Source organism: Oryctolagus cuniculus, chromosome X (genome assembly GCF_964237555.1).
Source record: "Oryctolagus cuniculus chromosome X, mOryCun1.1, whole genome shotgun sequence".
Taxonomy (NCBI): Eukaryota; Metazoa; Chordata; class Mammalia; order Lagomorpha; family Leporidae; genus Oryctolagus; species Oryctolagus cuniculus.
Window position 1 is genome coordinate 78,896,007 of NC_091453.1, and position 17,702 is coordinate 78,913,708.

At 38.4% G+C, this 17,702-nt stretch overlaps 1 protein-coding gene across 1 annotated transcript in view; it reads right to left on the bottom strand.

Annotated features, from left to right (window-relative positions):
- Positions 1–17,499, bottom strand: part of HTR2C (5-hydroxytryptamine receptor 2C) — a 354,866-nt gene extending 337,367 nt beyond the window's left edge. Inside the window, exon 1 of the mRNA XM_017350005.3 lies at positions 16,913–17,499. The gene's annotated coding sequence lies outside the window, so the exon portion shown is untranslated. The remainder of the gene's footprint in view (positions 1–16,912) is intronic.
- Positions 17,500–17,702: the final 203 nt, after the last annotated feature.

The following is a 17,702-nucleotide window of genomic DNA, read 5'->3' on the forward strand; positions in this document are numbered from 1 at the left end:
TTCAATTTTTTAAGCCAAAAATGCAAATGTACTTTCTGTTCATTCTGAATTTATTAAGCATGACATGATTCTCAAGGACAGTATGATGTAGTCAAATTTCTAAAAGCTCCCATTTAATATGCCACATGGCCTTTAAGAGGTAGTGCACCATGGTGGAAAAGAATCTGATTTCAAAGTTAAGAGATTTAGGTTCTTTGCCAGTAATTGGTTGTGTGGCCTGGAGCAAATCAGACACTCTTTCTAAACCTTAATTTGTTCATTTTCAAAATATAAGCAATAAGTCAGTATATTTTAGTTCTATTGCTTTTATTAGAATGCCTAGTACCTAATGTGTTGTTGCTTTCAGAATGTTATCCATGCATTTAAAATTATAATATTAGGGAATATAATATAATATTCAGGGATTATAATATTAGCCTTGCTAATATTTATAAAAATATTCTAATCAAAATAAACAAATTTTTGGTGTTGGGAACTAATAGGCATGAAGTATTCAGACAACTGATTTTGTCTGAGAGTCTAATTGACACTTCATTCTTTACTTATCTGTACTATAAGCCAAGTATCATTCAGATATCTAAAGGCTTGCTAATAACAACTAATTCACATGACTCCTACCTGTACATATCTTATTATTTTTATTGGCATTATTCAGCTAACCTAATTCATTGCTAGATATGCAGAGGGTCTTAACTCCTGCTTGCTGATTTATCTTTTAATTAAGTTAAGAGCTTAAGAGCAACAGCACTGAGAGTGAGTGACTCAAGACTTATTGTGATTTTTTAAAATGTCTTTTCCATTTGAAAATCTCTGTGAGTCAGTAAAAAATATATTTAGATGTTAGTGAAAATGTTAGTGCCAGAGAGAGTTGATCCAGAATGATATCCCCTCTTCGGGCTTCGCAGGAAAGAGATTTTCATATTAGTATTTTCATCCCTTACAATCTCTTTTTTGTGTATTCTACTCCCTGAACGTTTGTAAATTTTACAATGACCTTTACCTGTCAGATCTTTTATGTAGAGTCACGTGTGTATACTGGATCTCCAACTACTTACTACACTCCAGACTGCTAGAAATCAGAACTAAGCAGTGTTCTTTCTTCTGGGGGGCCCTGAAGTGCCCAGTCAAATGTCCTGCCCAGAGCAGAACCTTAATATTCACTGAGTGAAATAATGTATAAAGTTGGGAGAAAAACTTAGAAAGGATTCATTTTGAGCACACATCATTAAGTAATCAATGCTTAGTCTTTGGACATGTGCTCTTTTCTCTCTGCAATCTTCCCTGCAAAGTTTTATAAATCAACTACACTAGCAAAGTGAACTGCTCCTAATTCTTTTACCTCCAGGGCTGACTTGTCTCCTGAGCTACACATTTTCAGCTCTCTGAAGAATATCTGATGATGCAAGTTCATCATCACCTTAAATATATCCAAGCCAAAATCCCTTTCTTACCCCAACTAGTTCCTAAATTTATCTTTTCTCACTCTATGAAATGTGAATGTCATACAGCTTGTTGGATTGTTGCCCTGCTGCTGTGTCAATTCAAAACCTACTCAACTTCAGATTCCAGTTCATACCCTATATATTTTGATGAAATCTCCTTAATTGTTTCTCTTTCTTCATTTGCACACAGTACATAATATAGTACTTCATTATACAATGTTTTGATTTTAATTGCACATCAATGTATTTTATCTTCCTCCTACAAATGTAAGTTACTCAATGGTAGGAACCATTTCATACTAAAAAAAAAAATGTTCACTGAATCCTGGCTTGAAAGTTCTGTGATTCTATGAACAAATGTTATATGCTTTGCCATGTCTTTTCAATGTCAGGTATAATTAATTTTCAAAATCTATTTCTTGATGATGGTGGTGGTGGTAAAAATCTGTATGATTACTCAGACAGATCTAGAACAGGATTGAGTACCACAGGTGAAATTCTAATGGAGGACAAGAGTTTAAGTAATTCTTTTGAAATTATTTCATACCAATACAAATGATACAGCTTTAGATTCATTAAAGACTGTGATAAGGGATCTGAGCAAGCTATAAATGACCTTTCCTTTTCTCCTTCCTACCTGCTGGGATCACCCCCAAAGACTCAAAGGAGTTCTGAATACAAATCTAGGAAACTGAGTACCCCTTATTAATGAGAAGTTCCAATACAGTGGCAAAAAAGATCGTATGTCATTTTAAAAGCCTTTAGATGAATATTTGTCCATAAATTTCCTTTTCTTTTGAAGCCCTTTATAAATAGACTATGTAGCCAACTTTTAAAAAAAAAGGGTATATTAAAAGAATGAAGATTTCTAACCATGACGCTTGATCATAAACTAAGCATGGACAAAAATATTAATAAGATATTAATGAACTTCCAGTAAAAATTCTTCACTGAAAATTGACTTCAAGATAAAATAACCCAATATTTTCTCAGTTTCTTCATTTTGAGCTAACAGAAACATTTTATATTAATTACAAATTTCTCCTGAAAAGTGTTTTCTAGTAATTTCATTGTATGCAAACATTTTTACCTTACTCTCGCACAGTACCATTTAAATGTTGAAACCTAGGTCATATAATATTAATTGCTCATCAGTGCTTCTTTTCCTTTAAAATATACTATGCATTTGGGTAAAATAGCAAAGTTTGCATTCAGTGCAAGATTGGAATATACTATTTTGAAACGCAGAAGGTACTCTGTTTTCTGGGCTCTGGAGATCCGAGGAAACCTCAACATGAGTAGGGCTAATAGTTACAAAAGTGAGAGAAAAATCAAAATAAATTGAAGTACTCCTTTGAAAAGTTTGAAGGGGAAATCAAACAGGGTTTCGTGGACTTTCAGGAAACCATGCTTAGCTAAAGTACAACTGGGTAGTTCAATTTATTCTGTAAACATTTCAATTTATTCTGTAGAAAGTTTATTCTGTAAAAATTCTTTCAATTTATTCTGCAAAAGTGATTTTTTTTTAATTTTTAAGGTTTTTGTCAATGTCGTATTGCCCATCAGTCTTTGTTTATTTAAACCTTGACCATATGCAAATGAATGTCTGCTCCCCTGAAGACAAATAAACATCCATTATGTTTTTTAATCATCCCAGAGTAAAATGACCCTATCTACACACACACACACACACACACACACACCATTCTATATCTGTATGCAATGCTTAATTGCATCATTTATTAGTGAGCATCTAAAGTTTTCAGGAAGTAAATATGCATGACATTAGGGGAGGGAGTTGTATCAGATTTAGAATAGAATTTTGAATGATAAACCACGGATTTGTTTGAATCCAGCTGTAGAATTAAATCTGTGCGACCTTGGATAGTAATTGAAACTTTTTCAACTTTAATGCTCTCATTTGTATAATCCACATAATAATACAGGCCCCGGGGGCCCTATTTTGTGGTGCAGTGGGTTAAGCCACCCTTGCAACATAAGCCTCAGCTACTCCACTTCCCATCCTGCTCCCTGCTAATCAGCCTGAGAAGGCAGCAGAAGATGGCCCAAGTTCTTGGGACCCTGTCACCCACATGGAAGACCCAGAGGAGGCTCCTGGTTTCTGGCTTTGGCCTGACCCAGCCAGGTATTTGGAGAGTGAACCAGTGGATGGAAGATCTCTCTCTCTCCCTCTCTCTGTCTCTCTCTCTTTCTCCCTCCCCCTCTACCTCTCTCTGTCACTCTGCCTTCCAAATAAGTCTTTTTTAAAAAGAGAGAAAAATAATACAGGCCCCAAATAACTCAGTTTTGTGGAAAATCAAATAAAAGAATATGTAACAAGTATATATAAAAGCTCTAAAATATTTGGCGTAGGTATTGTGGCATAGCAGGTTAAGCTGCTGCTTGGGATGCCTGCTGGAATCCCATTTCCACACTGGTTCAAGTCCTGTCTACTCCACTTCCAATCAGCTTTCTGCTATTGGCCTTGGGAAGCATCAGAAAATGTCCTAAGTGCTTGAGCCCCTGCTCAAGTGCTTGGGCCCCTGCACCAAGGGAGACCTGGAAGAAGCTCCCGGCTCCTGGCTTCTGCTTGGTCTAACCCTAGCTGTTGAGGCCATCTGGGGAGTGAACCGGGGGATGGAAGCTTCCTCTCCCTCTCTCCCTCTCCCTCTCCCTCTCCCTCTTTCTCTCCCTCTCCCTCTCTCCCTTCTTCCCTCTTCCTCTCTCTGTAACTCTGCCTTTCAAATAAATAAATGAATCTTACAAAAACTTGAGAGGCCGGTGTTGTTGCATAGTGGGTAAAGCCACGTGTAATGCCGGTATCCCGTATGGGCGCCTGCTAGTGTCCCGGCTGCTCCACTTCCAATCCAGCTCCCTGCTAATGCACCTCAAAAAGCAGCACAAGACTGTTGAAGTGCTTGGGCCCCTGCACTCACGTGGGAGACCTGGATGAAGGTCGTGGCTTCAGCCTGGCCCAGTCTTGGTCATTGTGGTCACCTGGGTAGTGAACCAGCACATGGAAGATCTCTCTCTGTCTATCTCTCTCTCTCTCTCTGTAACTCTGCCTTTCAAATAAATAAGTCTTTTAAAAAAGAAAGAAATATAAAATTTTTATGGTGTGACAAGTAGATACATCCATAAGGATATTATATGATTGATTATATTATTGAACACTTCCAGCTACATTATTGCTTCTGTTCAAAAGTAAGATTAATTAGAGAGGAAAAAGTGGGAAGAGAATGTAAGAAAAAATTTGTTATAGAAAATAACAAATATTTTAAAATGTAGCAAATAGAATGTATAAAGAGTTAAAAGAGAACAGAAAATAGATACGATAGTATGATGAATCTCAAAAAATGTATCTACATTAGCAAATATATAGTAAGACTGAGCAATTTGGAGTTTTCTAGATGTTATTTATATTCACTTGTTCTGAAGCTTTTATAGCTCTAAGAATTAAGAGTATGGAACTTCTAAAACTAGAAAACATAAACATCTCCAATTTTCTTCTTATAATGGGTAAAATAAATACCTATATTCAAAGGTTGAGGATGTGCATCATTGGCATGGTTTGTATACATATGTTGCTTCCATGTCAAATAAACTTTATTTAATCTTTATATCTTTTTTCTTTTTCTGACGGGCAGAGTTAGACAGTGAGAGAGAGAGAGAGAGACAGAGAGAAAGATCTTCCTTCCATTGGTTCACTTCCCAAATGGCTGCTACGGAGGGCGCACTGCGCCAATCCAAATCCAGGGGCCAGGTGCTTCTTCCTGGTCTCCCATGCGGGTGTAGGGCCCAAGGACCTGGGCCATCCTCCACTGCACTCCCTGGCCACAGCAGAGAGCTGGTCTGGAAGAGGGGCAACCGGGACAGAATCCGGTGCCCCGACCAGGACTAGAACCCGGGGTGCTGGCGCCGCAGGCGGAGGATTAGCCTAGTGAGCCGCAGTGCCGGCTGTATCTTTTTCAACTTTGGTTTAGTTACAAGGTATTTTGAAATTCAAAACTGCTTCAAACCCTTCCCTCTCTTATCCTAAAAATATTTATTGTGTTTATGATTCACTACTCAAGATAACTAGAAATCTTGTTAGAAGTTCTGCTGAGAAAAAAATGAATGAAATTATTCTTTAGTAACATTTCTATGCCTCAAGGAAGTTAGTTTGTGATCTGCTGAAGTAACTATATCTTAATGGTTTCTGAAAAAGCAGCAGGATATTTATCCAGCCTATCATATCACTAAATATCATTACCAGTGTAGGGTTTCTGGCCACAAGCAGCTCAACTTAAACCCCCTAAAATGATTATTTAATTTGTTATTGATGTCAATGATCTCTTCAATTTAAGTAAGGAAAGACTTAAGAGAGATCATTTTCATTCATTCAACTATTTTAAAATATGAATCATTTTTTATATAATATTTTGCAGATACTTTATTGAATGTAGAACTCTTACAGTTTTTTTTTTTTTATTTGACAGGTAGAGTTATAGACAGTGAGAGGTAGAGACAGAGAGAAAGGTCTTCCTTCCATTGGTTCACTTCCCAAATGGCTGCTATGGCCGGCGATGTGCCAATCCGAAGCCAGGAGCCAGGTGCTTCCTCCTGGTCTCCCATGCGGGCACAGGGCCCAAGCACCTGGGTCATCCTCCACTGCCCTCCTGGGCCACAGCAGAGATCTGGAGTGGAAAAGGAGTAATCGGGATTAGAATCCGGTGCCCATATGGGATGCCAGCACCGCAGGCGGAGGATTAACCAAGTGAGCCATGGTGCCGGCCCCAAAATATGAATCATTTCAAGTGTAGGGCAATGGAGTGAATGAAAAACAAGTCCAAGACTTGAAGTGAGGACTGGCTTTAGCTTGCATAAGAATTTCTTAAGTTACAGAGTCATGATCATTTCCTTCTGAGATATAATAATCAACTGCCTGAGTATTATTATTTGAAGTAGATTTTCAGAACTAGTATGTTGTTAGAATTTTCATAAGGTTGTAGTGTTTGAAATGATCTATGTAGCCATTCAGTCTGAATTACTCTTTTAACAGATGAGGATATAGAAACTCATAGAAACCTAGAATTAAGGTCGTTTAATTCTAAATTTGCATTAGAATACCTTTTACACAGTGCTTACATATTTTTATATATTAATTATTCAGTAAACATGTTGAAATTATCCACAATGTGTAATGGTATACACAAAAAATAGTTGGGACGTACAAAAATGATTATAATCATTGTTCTATGTGAATTTATGAAGAGGAAAGATAAGACTCAAATTAAAAAGCAAAATGATTCCTATAAAATATTTAACACAATGCCTGGCTTTGAAATATAAAGTACAAGTTAACCAAATAACAACAATAATGTACAATACAATGTGCTAAGTGTCTTGTCCATGCTGCCAATACTGTATTTTCTTTAAAATTTGAAACTAAAATTCTGGTGTTCTTGTGGATGTTGATGTAACCTAGATAAATTATTCTATATGGCCAGTAGTCTTTTCACACTGTTTATACAAAATCATAACACATTTGCATTTTAAGCAGTGCTTCCTGGCTCTGTATACTGTGCAATATCCTTCTTTTGCACCTCCTCCAATGAAACACCATACCTTTTTCTGAATTAAGCATGAGATTGTCTACGGACATTTCAAAATGTTCTCCTCTACCTGAAGCTTATTACTTCCTAATCTACCTTATTGTCCCTTTATTTCATTCTGGCAATTTACAGGTACTTTGACATCTGGCTACCGTTAGTCCTATATATGCTCTGCCCAGTACTTGAGCAGCATTACAGTATTTTATAGCATTATAGTGCGAGTAGGGGTATGTTCAGAGATCAAACAAGGGATAGGGATTGTCTGAAGTGAGTTTAAAGGACTAATCCTGAGTCTTTAACACGAAGGGGTGGGGTAAAAAAAAAATGGCACATGTGAATAGCATTTTCCAAATGTAATTCTGAAGCTGTATTAACAGATTGAATTGAAAATTAATGGGGAAAATGAACCAGGAAGGACTCGAAGGCAGAAAGAAAAAGCATTATTGAAATTATCATGAGAGAGTTATCTGGGAGGGGGGGTACAATATATTTTAGTAATTCCTAACATTATAAGTGTTGTCAAAGATGTATTCTTTATTGTTCTACAGAAATAAATGGTCCTTTTATCTTGTTGCTTCACTCTGAATTGAGAAACCATATGGTTTTGAACAAAGTTCATTGCTCTTTGAAAAATGGTACTTACTGAAAGTAAAGTACAAATCCCAAGTTAAAATAAATTACTTTATAGCAATATATTATCTTCTTGGGTTTAGAATGTTTTCAACTTTCAAATTCTGACTTGTAAAATTTCAATGTTAAGATTAGTAGGAGTTTCTCCATATTCTTTCCCCCATCTTATGTAACATAAAGTTTGTGTCCTTATATTTATACCCTTAAGAAGTAATTCACTTAATCTCTGGTTTCTGTGTTCTGTATTTTTTTATAACAAAAAGGTAACTCTAAGGGATCTTTATAGAGACAACACCTACTACAATAATCTCACTTCAGAGTTGTGGAAACTGAGGCCCAAGTTAAGCATATGAGGGATCATTTCTCCTTCATTCATCCAGAGTGACAGATTAGGAAAGAGAGAAATTGATGTTGTCTGTTCCATAAATTGGAGAACTATATTTTCTCCCTCTAATTGCCTTCTTCTGTTTAAAAAAGCTTTTGAATTGCTTTAGGGAAGTATCATAAAATATGTTTATTAGCACACAATCCTGTGTCAGAAGTACACTAGACCCTTAACAAACACTTGATGAAATGCCTTAATTCTTTTTTTTTCCTTTTTTTTTTTTTATTTGACAGAGTTAGATAGTGAGGGAGAGAGACAGAGAGAAAGGTCTTCCTTCCGTTGGTTCACCCCCCCAAATGGCCACTACGGCCAGCACGCTGCGCCGATCTGAAGTCAGGAGCCAGGTGCTTCTTCCTGGTCTCCCACGTGGGTGCAGGGCCCAAGCACTTGGGCCATCCTCCACTGCTGTCCCGGGCCACAGCAGAGAGCTGGACTGGAAGAGGAGCAACCGGGACTAGAATCCGGCGCCCATATGGGATGCCGGCACTGCAGGCGGAGAATTAACCAAGTAAGCCACGGCGCCAGCCCCCAAAATGCCTTAATTCTTATAAGTTTTTAATTACGTTCATTTTAAAGTTGAATAACTTGATAGATAAATATGTTAAGCAAATTTTGTAGATTTACTTACAAAAAATTAGAAAATTGGCTAAGCTTTGGCAGAAGTGGAAAAAAATTTAGACAAACAGGTATCTGATGTTATCCAATGACCAAAGTTATCCAAAGAGAGGAAGGTCATAATCATTTAACTAATGAGTCTGCATTTGCTAGTTTAAATAATAATTTGGAGAAGAGCCATTGTATCAATGAGTAAGTCATCTTTTCAGCTTATATTATTATACATCATAATTTATTATATAATTGCAGAGTGATTATTTTAAGCAGACATAGTAGTAAGAAAGAACTAGAGAAATAAGTCTGTAAGAAAGAAGATCATTTCTGTTTTCTTAACTAGAGGTTTTAAAAAGCATTTGTTAGAAAGACAGCAGATCTTTCTTGTTTTACTTCTACCAAGAATAAAGTCATCAAATTCTCTCTGAATCTATTTAAGATGAATATTACATTTGAAAAATACAAAACATAGACCCATTAGACCTCAGCGAGTCAATGGCTAAAAAAAAAAATTCTAAAACAATCTACCTCCAAGACATAAAGCATTAATTTAGACAGTTTAACATAAAAACCCTTAGTAGACTCATGATCTTATCACTAAAAGCAATTCATTATAGTAACTTCTGATTTCCTCTAGCATTATCAAAGTGAGCTAATGTGAGGGGATTTTAAAAGTTCATGGAAAAATTGAATTGAATCGAATTGAAAAATAAGCTTATTTTGGTGCAAAAAATTGGAAATGTATGCATTAGGAGGGGCATTTTTAAAAGTTCATAAAATGAAGATTATGAAAACACTATGTGTGAATTTCAAAATTTTGTACCCAAATAATCTTATCTTTTAATTCCATTTTACACAAATGTTTTGCAGTACTCTCTTAAAGCTCTTTTTAAAAAAATTTTATTTGCTGCATAGACATTTGGGAATTATTGTAAAAAGAAAAGGTTCTGTTTCACTCTGAGCCACTTATTTTTTGCAAGTTTACATTCACATATTAGTGGTTAACGCACGTTGTCAGTAACAACATCCTCACATCCACATGCAAATCTGTGCTGTCCAAAGACTAGTGGCAACAGTAGGATAAAAAAATAGCCAACTCCTAAATAGAGGCAACAGAGCTAACATTGTAATGGCATGGCCTCTGGAGTCTGAACAACCTGATTTCAAGCTTGGTTTTATTTGTTTAGTTTGAGCAGATTAAACCTTTGTGTGGCTCACTTTTGCCATCTGCAAACTGTGGATAGCAATAATACCTTTTCATGGGGTTGTTGTGAGGCTTACATGTGGAAATACATGTAAACATCTTAGAGATGTGTAGGGCATAATTTCCTAAAAAATAATGGCAACTATTGCTGTCTTTTATTCCTCTCTTTACTTGCTAACTTGGGCAGGTCTTCTTGATTTAATTATAGGAAACTGTACTTGAAAGCATTGAGTGAGTCTTGATTCCTGAGATAAAATGGAAGATATCTTGAGTTTAAAATGCACTTACAAAAATGATTTGAACATTGTGGCATTTACTTATAGGCATTTAATAATGACTTTAAAGAAGACATCATTTTTAAAATAAAAATGGAATGATAAAGGGAACCCTAGTCAATTTGTTCATTGCTCCTCTTGTGTAGCCATTAGCTGACATTGTTTTGGACTTCAATGATATCTAGTTTTAATTTTTCATTTTTTATGCAGCCCACCCCAACACCCTGTCATTAATGCTAATCCACTTTTGAATGGTCATCTTTTCTGCCTTATTCCCCATCAAGCTAATTCATCATCTTTAGAAAGCCACATTCACTACTCACTTTTGTTCTTCCCAGGGTTAGCTTATCACCTTGTATGGTAGTTTAGGTTGTCCCTAAGTTACCTTGAGCTCACTTTCTATGTTCTGCTTTCTCTAGTTTTAACTCCTTTGATCAGAAATGTACTCCCTTTATTGCTCATCAGAAGATATGTTGTTTGGACAGTCACCTAGTTCTGAATAACACAAACATGTGTAGGCATTTTTGGTAGATAAAGTGGCCATTGTTGATCACCTATATGATTCAACATTCTTTCCATGTGCCCATTTAAATTTGATATTGGAGGGAGGAATATGGTTGAGAATGGAATGGGGGACAGGTTAATTAGAACATTTAATGACTCTGAAGGAAAATTTGATTATTTTAATAAATAACTTGAAATGTATTAGTGAGACTATAACTTGCTAAACTACAAATCACTTCATTTTTTCTTAGCATTTTTTCATTCATAGTTTAAAACTAGAGAATCAGAAAAATAGGAGTGAAAGCATTAAGTGTTTTGTTCCAAATCCTCAATGGTTGTCATTTCATGATCAAAATGAATATCAATGTCTTTAAGGAAATACTTAAAAATCCTTGGTGTGTATTTCTTTGCATGCCAAAATTTTCTTTGGCATACCAAAATTTTTGGCTGAATTATAATGGTTGGTGTATCTTTTCTCTTCTCTTCTCTCAAAGGCCTAAAGTTGGATTTGCCACATAAAGGTACCAGAATTCTAAATAAGCATATCAACAATATAGGTTGTGACTGTATGTTCACCCAAACTCAAACTGAAGCAACTGAGTACCCTTGAATGAAGAATGAAATTGGAGAAATTTAACATACACATTTCCTTAGCCTCTAATTTTCTCTGTCAAGTGTGAAGTGTGCAAGTAAGGTTACTGGGAGTGGAATAGAGCAATTGAGAAGAGCAGGGCAACTGCAGAATACATGTCAAGGAATATAAAAGAGGGAACTAAGGATTTGTAAAAGGATTGCTGAGCACTATTGAGGGCCTAGCTGAGACTGGAGACAATAACGCATAGTGCTGGTGTGCTCCAGCAATGCTCAGCAATCAAAAGTAGAAAACCGAGTACAGTAACCGTAAATGAGGAAGAGCTTTAGGTGGGGATAGTGGAAAGGCATTGAGGTAAGAAGTGTGCATTTTGGATAATGATGAGAAATACTGAAAGGACTGACATAAGAGTAAGACTAGAAAAAATATGAAGTGAAGCCAAGAGGGGGCATTATAACTGAAAGAAATTTTTGAAGGGAATGCGGATCTTGATGAGGTATGTAAATTTAAATTTTAGAAATTAATGCATTTTAGGAATGGGTATTGGTTTGTAGCTGAAGACAATAGATAAGAAAATGTCCAGAGGCCAATGCTGTGGCACAGTGGGTTAAAGCCACAGCCTGAAGCACTGGCATCCCATATGGGCACTGGTTTGAGTCCCTGCTGCTCACTTCTGATCCAGCTCTCTGCTAATGTGCCTGGGAAAGCAGCAGAGGATTGCCCAAGTCCTTGGGCCCCTGCACCCACATGGGAGACCCGGAAGAAGGTCCTGGCTCCTGGCTTTGGATCAGCTCAGCTCCAGCCACTGTGACCATTTGGGAAGTAAACTAGCAGATGGAAGACTTTCTCTCTCTCTCTCTTTCTCCCTCCCTCCCTCTCTCTATCTGTCTCCACCTCTCTCTGTAACTCTTTCAAATAAATAAAATAAATCTTTACAAAAAAAGAGAAACTGTCCAGGAATTATGAAGCTAGACTGTTTTTTGGTAACCTTTGCAGATACTGAAGTCTACAGAGAATGGCAAGCTAAAATGTGATCACTAAGAAACAGCCAGGCGGCCAAAATTTCAATGAAGGCATAGACAATTGAGAAATGAAAGAAATGTTGTAATGGTGTAAACTTCAAAAAAGTATTGCTTGAATAAAAGTAAAAGAGACATATTTCAGTGACTTGGAAGTTTAAAAAATATGGAACAAGGAGATCTTCAACCATAACTTTGAGTCTTCACATACAGGGAGGAGTAACAAGATTTATAAAGTAAGGAAGGGTAAAAGATAAGAATGAACTCACTCCATTCAAACAATCTGTCAGGAAGTAGGGAAGCTTCTTCTATGGGAAGAAAATAAAAACCCAGATTTTGATTAAGGCAATGCAGTGAAGAAAATTTTCAAAGAAAAAGCTGAGGGTCCCTTCTTGCTAGCACTTCATTGTTGAATGGATCATTCTGTAGTAAAAGAGATGGTCTGTATCTGCACTATCCATTAAGCAGCCACTAGACCCATGTGGCTAGTGAGGAAGCTAAAATATGGTCCATGAAACTAAAGAACTGAATTTATAATTTTATTCCATTGTTTAGACTTAAATATCCACATTGGACTGGTGGTTGATAAAATACATAATGCAGTTCTGAAGACTTTTTGAAACTGTCAATAGAGTGATGCTTATTTAATAGTAACATGTTACCCCTCCAAGTGAGTATTTGTATTCAAAGGAGACAATGATTAAGATTAAAAAAAAGAAAATTCTTGAATGTAGAATTTCAAGTACCATGGAAATCCCATGAAGGTTCTGGTAGGGGATCAAGAGTTCTTTCTAGTACTTCTCAAATTCTATCATGTAAGTAGTCATCTATGAATAAAGTTAACCCTAGTTAACAAGACTGACTATATCAAAAGCCAACTATGTGTGCAATGCTCTAATGAGTAACTATCACAGGAAACTGCAGATGGCACAATCTTAGCCATAGCTGAGAGGAAGAATGAATAGATAAAATGAAGTAGAGATGCTGCAAAGAAAGGAGACAAAAACAGATTCTGGCTCATATGCATCCTATTTGAAATCCTGCTTTCAATGTCATTTGTGTATTAACAGTCAGAAGTGGTTGCCAAATGTTGCTGGAGGTGAGCATTAATATTAAATCTTCTAGTGACTGGCTAATTGATGACACAACGTAATCATTTGGTTGGTTCCAATGTTATTTGTCTAAAATGGAGATTACTAGGTTATTTTACAGAATTGCTTTTAAAATATTTTGAAGAATGGCAGTGGTGAAGAGATCAACTGAATATTCATTAGGCTGAGGGTCAGTGGTTTCTTTCTGAAGTTCAATAGTACAAGATGTAGATAAGAAAATATAGGTATGCTATAATGGTAACAAATAAATAATATTGATTTGTGCAATAATTAAAAAAATTTCAAACTGCTTAATACTTGTCTATTTCAGAACAAGTGGTGTTAATATATGAATATTTGATACGTGGGAGATTTAAAATGTTCAGGGAAAATTTGAATTATCTTTTAATTCAATTTTTCCAGAAACTTTTTGAAGCTGCCTTGTATTATATTACTATATAATAGTAATCTCACTTTATGATTCAATTGTCCTAGTTTGCTCTCAGCTATACAGCCTATTAGTAGGATATAATTTAGCATTTTTTTTTCCACTGGACAATGCTAAATTTGCCTGATGTTGAACTCAAAATCATCTCAATCCAAGCGCCATACATCCTCATTCTCTGTGTTACTCCACTTTACTATGAAAGTGAGACAGTGAGAGGCTCTTTAATGATACTGGCTAAATAGTCTGGAGCTTCAGGAGCCATTAGAACCTGGGACTTAATTATTTTCCAGTGGTCTCCGCAAACTGCAGCTTTCTTCAATCTCAAGCCTTGAACAATTTACTAGGAGCAGCTGAGGATACTTAATGTTGGTTACTGATAATCTCTCCCGAAAATCTTGTTTTCATGTTTCTGTTTCCAATAGTTGGAGAGGAATGACTTCGACTTGAAAGAAATAAATGGAACAGTAAAATAATTGAGGTTGACTCACGCTTCAGATTATTATTCAGATTTAGGTATTTACTAGCAAAATGAAGAAATATTCCTAAATAATTAAATTCCAAGTCATAGCAATAACTCTACAAATCTAATAGAATTTTAGAATTTATTTCCAGAGGAGAAAAGTACTACAGTATATATAAACTGCAGTGGGCGAGACAGCCTTGTTCTTTAAGACCTTAAAATTCTACATAACATTAAAAATATTAAGCTTTTTAGATTTTACTTTATTGCTAAAAACATAAATGTTCTTACCAAGTGGCCTTGAAAGCACATAAATTTCTTATTGCCTTGCCTTAAATTAATGTATGAGAATATCTGGAGAAATGGAGAGGGAAAATCCAATGGTACCAATAAAATGGGAAATAGCATCTTCCCCATTCATAGGCTTGCTATGAAGTCTATGTGAAATCACACACAGACACAATTATATATATATATATATGGATATATATCTCTCTGTGTGTGTGTGTGTGTGTGTATATATATATATATATCCTGGATCCACGCCTTGCAAAAATATCAACTCTCACCTTTCTTCCCATGAATTCATACTATACCAAAGCCTGTTATGTATCTGAAAAAGTTATCATATGATCCATGACAATTTTAGATGGAGATAAATCTCAAGAAACTATGGGAAGGGTTAATAACCTTTCTGGATTATGCAGATAGAAAATCACTGTGAGTGTTGGTTTAAGCATCCCAAATCCTACCTTGACATTGCAACCACAAGCCTTATCCACCTTCTGATGTCAGGACTCACATTGGGCTTGTTGCCGTAGATAGAAGCTATTAGGAAAGAAATCATTTGGATGAAATACATATTTCCTTCCCTCCCCAGGAGGATCAGAAGAACATATTTATAGAGTGAAAAACGTAATTAAATATCTTATAACCTACTTCCCTCCGATACAGGAAAAATGAATTCCCATGGGGCCGAGGGAGGGGATTGGAGTGGGAGATGGAGTTCTGTAGATGATTCCTAAACAGCAAGGTGCCAAGGCAATTATACTCTTCTGAAAGGACAATATTCCGTGTGATTTAAATACTGCAAAAGCGGCACAATGATCATGGTAGAAATAATTTTCTGTGGGATGTGTGGGTTGGCCTTTTTCATGGTCTACATACACGTAGTGAACTACAGTAACACGATTTCTACTGCATTCATATTTTCATTTGTCAGAATGGGTGATGACATATAGGAAAATTTCATAATGAAAAATTGAAACTCTGGAACCCAAATGTCTTTTTGCACCACTGTGTATGTGAGGACACAATTGTTGGCCACTCGAGGAGCTCAGAGATTACTCACTGCTCACCGTCTCCCCCACCAGCCCAGTCATTTTAGTCCAGTTCTATTCCTCCCTGGAGAGTCTCCCTGGGTTAGCCTGTCTAAAAGGTATGTGGTAAGGGGCATATGCACTTAAGAGGCTCAGCAATAGGAGGCTTCCTTGGATGGGACTTGTACTGGTAAATATTAATGAAGAAACTATCCTGTACTGGCAGTGATTCTCGACCAAATTAGATCTCTTCTAACTGCCGGATGTCGCAAGCTGAATTTGAGTTGGGGAGCGCTGTCGCCTAAAATAAAGGGGTCTAGAACACGATGCAAAGTGCTTGTCACCTCAGGTCGCATACTACCAACAGTAAGCAAAGGGCAAAGGGCACGGCGCAGAAAAGAAGCAGACACAAAGACAGGTTTTTCAATGACGAACTTTATGTGGCATCAGGAACGGCAACCTGTTCTCACGTTTAGCAATTCCGATGGACGCTGTTAAGACTGCTTGTCAGGTTAACCTGAATAACGGGACTGGAATAAGAGGCAGCGCTGGAGACTTTTCCGTAATCCTTTTCAAAACACAAAACTGTCACCAAATGACTTAGGTAAGCTAATAATAAAAAGGCTGCTTGGATGCCTTATTTATACTCTCCTTTTAAACTTACGTGACCATCAGCAGCAGCACTGTTCACATTCAGCCAACAGCTGTTAACACAAGACACAGATCCGCAGTATCTATCTCCCCAGGGTAACGGGTGCTCACTGAGACCCGCCGAAAATCAGGGTCGATTATCAATGAGAATATAAAAAAGGATCCTCCCCCACCACCACCACCTTGCTCCCACTGTCCCAAGCCCTACTTCCTGTTCCACTTGCCCGCAATCCAATTGCTTAAGAACGTAGTGTGTACCCCAACCCAGCTGCACCTTCCGCAGCCCAACCCTTTGCCCAGCGACACCCGCTTTCGGTCTCCCTCCTCTCTCTGCCCCTCCCTCACTTCTTGAGGCCCCCACCTCCGCCACCGCTACTCTCTCCGCTTCCTAGGCGCTGGGTTCTCCAGACCCTGCCTCCATCCAGACTTCAATCTCGAGTCCCAGCTCCCAATCTCCTTGGAGGCTCGGGTTCGCCTCCCGTGAAACCTAAGCTCTTCTCTCCTTCTAGAGACCCCAGTCTCCCCGCGATCTGCGCGTTCGGAGTCCCTCCCCACCCCCTTCACCCTCGCCCCGGTCAGTGCGGTCCTGCAGGCTGCAACCATCCGGGACTTGTCCCCGCTCCCCACTCCATCCCTGGCCTAAATCATTAAGGTCTTGGCTAGTAATGCAGCCCGGGGCTCCGACTTACCACTAGCGTCCGGGAGGAAGACCAGGCAGCGGTCGCCGCGGCGGCAGCTAGACGAGAAACGGACCCGGCTGCAATCGCCCAGCGGAGCCCGCGGCAGTCGGTGCGCTGCGCTGCGCTGCGCGCCGCAACCTCGCGCCTTGGCGGAGGCAGAGAAAGGGACGGAGGGAGCTCGGCGCGATGGGAAGCGCCGGCGAGTCAACCTCCTTGGGCGACCCTGCGCCCCCGGCTGGGTTTGGCTCCTCTAGTTCCACTATCTCACTCCAGCTTAGTAACTGACAACCTCCAGCATCTCTGCACTAATCGCGTCTTCTTTCTTCTTCGATGGCCCCTAACTAACTACACTACGCTAAACGGACGAAGACCATCACACGAGCACCACGACGATCTCGACGACTCCGACAATGGTGTGCAGAAAGAAGGAGGAAAAGTTCATATGTAATCGGCAGGTAAGAGGCAGACAGGCCAATGGAGTAGCCAAGGTTAGCAATCTGGCATCTCCAAAGGCAGGATCGGGAAGATCAGTGCACCCGAGGAAGGAAGCGTCCTCGCGAGCACCAGAGCGCCTACCCTGCGCTGGTGGAGCTGCACAGCGCTCTAGGGCCAAATGCGGGTTGAGGGGAGGAGCCAAGATCGACCAATCAGCGCTCAGTGTTACGCTGCCCCGGGCCTGTTTGGACCGGTCTCTCAGTGCATCTGGAGCCAACTGAAAGGGGGCGCGAGACCTCTTTGAGGGATGGTGATGGGGATCGCGATTAACTTGATTCATGAGGCCTGGAGACTGGGGGCAACC